The following is a 3045-nucleotide window of genomic DNA, read 5'->3' on the forward strand; positions in this document are numbered from 1 at the left end:
GTTAGATTGGTAGGAAAAGACCATCGCTCATCCCCGACCGCCACTCATAAGGAAGACAATCAATAAATAAATCATGCTCCGATTTCTTCACATAACGGTTCACCATACGTGCATGCTACGGGAATCACAAACTTCAACACAAGTATTCCTCAAATTCACAACTACTCAACTAGCATGACTCTAATATCACCATCTCCATATCTCAAAACAATTATCAAGTATCAAACTTCTCATAGTATTCAACACACTCATAAGAAAAAATTTACTAATCTTGAATGCCTATCATAATTAAAGCAAATTACCATGCTGTTTTGTAGGACTCTCAAAATAATCTAAGTGAATAATGAGAGAACAATTGTCTCTATAAAAACAAATCCACCGCCGTGCTCTAAAAGATATAAGTGAAGCACTAGAGCAAAAACTATATAGCTCAAAAGATATAAGTGAAGCACATAGAGTATTCTAATAATTTTCAAATCATGTGAGTCTCTCTCAAAAGGTGTGTACATCAAGGATGATTGTGGTAAAATAAAAAGAAAAGACTCAAATAATACAAGACGCTCCAAGCAAAACACATATCATGTGGTAAATAAAAATATAGCTCCAAGTAAAGTTACCGATGGAAGTAGACGAAAGAGGGGATGCCTTCTGGGGCATCCCCAAGCTTTGGCTTTTAGGTGTCCTTAGATTATCTCGGGGTGCCATGGTCATCCCCAAGCTTAGTTTCTTGCCACTCCTTGTTCCATAATCCATCAAATCTTTTACCCAAAACTTGAAAACTTGACAACACAAAACTTAAAGTAGAAAATCTCGTGAGCTCCGTTAGCGAAAGAAAATAAAACACCACTTCAAGGTACTGTAATGAACTCATAATTTATTTATATTGGTGTTAAACCTACTGTATTACAACTTTTCTATGGTTTATAAACTATTTTACTAGCCATAGATTCATCAAAATAAGCAAACAACACACGAAAAACAGAATCTGTCAAAAACAGAACAGTCTGTAGTAATCTGTAGCTAACGCAAGTTCTGGAACCCCAAAAATTCTAAAATAAATTTATGGACGTGAGGAATTTATATATTAATCATCTGAAAAAATAATTAACTAAATATCACTTTCCAAATAAAAATGGCAGCAATTCTCGTGAGCGCTAAAGTTTCTGTTTTTTACAGCAAGATCAAAAAGACTTTCCCCAAGTCTTCCCAACGGTTCTACTTGGCACAAACACTAATTAAACACAAAAAAACACAACCAAAACAGAGGCTAGATAAATTATTTATTACTAAATAGTAGCAAAAATTAAGGAATAAAAATAAAATTGGGTTGCCTCCCAACAAGCGCTGTCGTTTAACGCCCCTAGCTAGGCATAAAAGCGAAGATAGATTTAGGTATCGCCATCTTTGGTAGGCAATCCATAAGTGGATCTCATAATAGATTCATAAGGTAATTTAATTTTCTTTCTAGGGAAGTGTTCCATGCCTTTCCTTAACATAAATTGGAATCTAATATTCCCTTCCTTCATATCAATAATTGCACCAATCGTTCTAAGGAAAGGTCTACCAAGAATAATAGGACCTGAAGAATTGCAATCTATATCAAGAACAATAAAATCTACGGGCACATAATTCCTATTTGCAACAATAAGAACATCATTAATTCTTCCCATAGGTTTCTTAATAGTGGAATCCGCAAGGTGCAAATTTAAAGAATAATCATCAAAATCATGGAAACCTAGAAAATCACACAAAGTCTTTGGAATCGTGCAAACACTAGCGCCCAAATCACACAAAGCATAGCATTCATGATCTTTAATTTTAATAGTAGATTCCCACTCATCAAATAGTTTTCTAAGGATAGAAACTTCCAACTCAAGTTTTTCTTCATAAGATTGCATCAAAGCATCAACAATATGTTTTGTAAAAGCTTTATTTTGACTACAAGCATGAGGAGAATTTAGCACGGATTGCAACAAGGAAATACAATCTATAAAATAGCAATTATCATAATTAAATTCCTTGAAATCCAAAATAGTGGGTTCATTGATATTTAAAGTTTTGACCTCTTCAATCCCACTTTTAACAATTTTAGCATCAAGATCTAAAGACTTCGAATTTTTGGAACACCTTCTAGGTAAAGGTAGATCATATTAAGTCACATCATTATCAAGATTCATATTGCAAAACAAAGATTTAATAGGGGACACATCAATAACTTTTAGATCTTCATCTTTATTTTCATGAAAACTAGAAGAACACGCTTTTATAAAGCAATCTTTCTTAGCACACATCCTAGCGGTTCTTTCTTTGCACTCATCAATGGAAATTATCATGGATTTGAGAGACTCATTGATATCATGTTTAGGTGGAATAGATCTAAGTTTCAAAGAATCAACATCAAGAGAAATTCTATCAACGTTCCTAGCCAACTCATCAATCTTAAGCAATTTTTCTTCAACCAAAGCATTGAAACTCTTTTGCGAGGTAATAAATTCTTTAATATTAGATACAAAATCATAGGGCATCTTATTATAATTTCCATAGGAATTGTTGTAGGAATTACCATAATTATTAGAGGAATTACTAGGGAACGGCCTAGAATTAAAATTACCTCTATACGCGTTATTACCAAAATTGTTCCTACCAATAAAATTCACATCCATAGATTCATTATTATTCTCAATCAAGGTAGACAAAGGCATATCATTAGGATCAATAGGAGCACTTTTATTAGCAAACAATTTCATAAGTTCATCCATCTTTCCACTCAAAACATTAATCTCTTCAATTGCATGCACTTTTTTATTAGTAGATCTTTCAGTGTGCCATTGAGAATAATTAACCATAAAATTATCTAGGAGTTTGGTAGCTTATCCTAAAGTGATTTCCATAAAAGTGCCTCCCGCGGCCGAATCTAAAAGATTTCTAGAAGCAAAATTCAATCCGGCATAAAAATTTATATAATCATCCACAAATTCAAACCATATGTAGGGCAATTACGTATCATTAATTTCATCCTCTCCCAAGCTTGTGCAACATGTTCAT

This window comes from Triticum aestivum, chromosome 7A (assembly GCF_018294505.1).
Source record: "Triticum aestivum cultivar Chinese Spring chromosome 7A, IWGSC CS RefSeq v2.1, whole genome shotgun sequence".
Lineage (NCBI taxonomy): Eukaryota > Viridiplantae > Streptophyta > Magnoliopsida > Poales > Poaceae > Triticum > Triticum aestivum.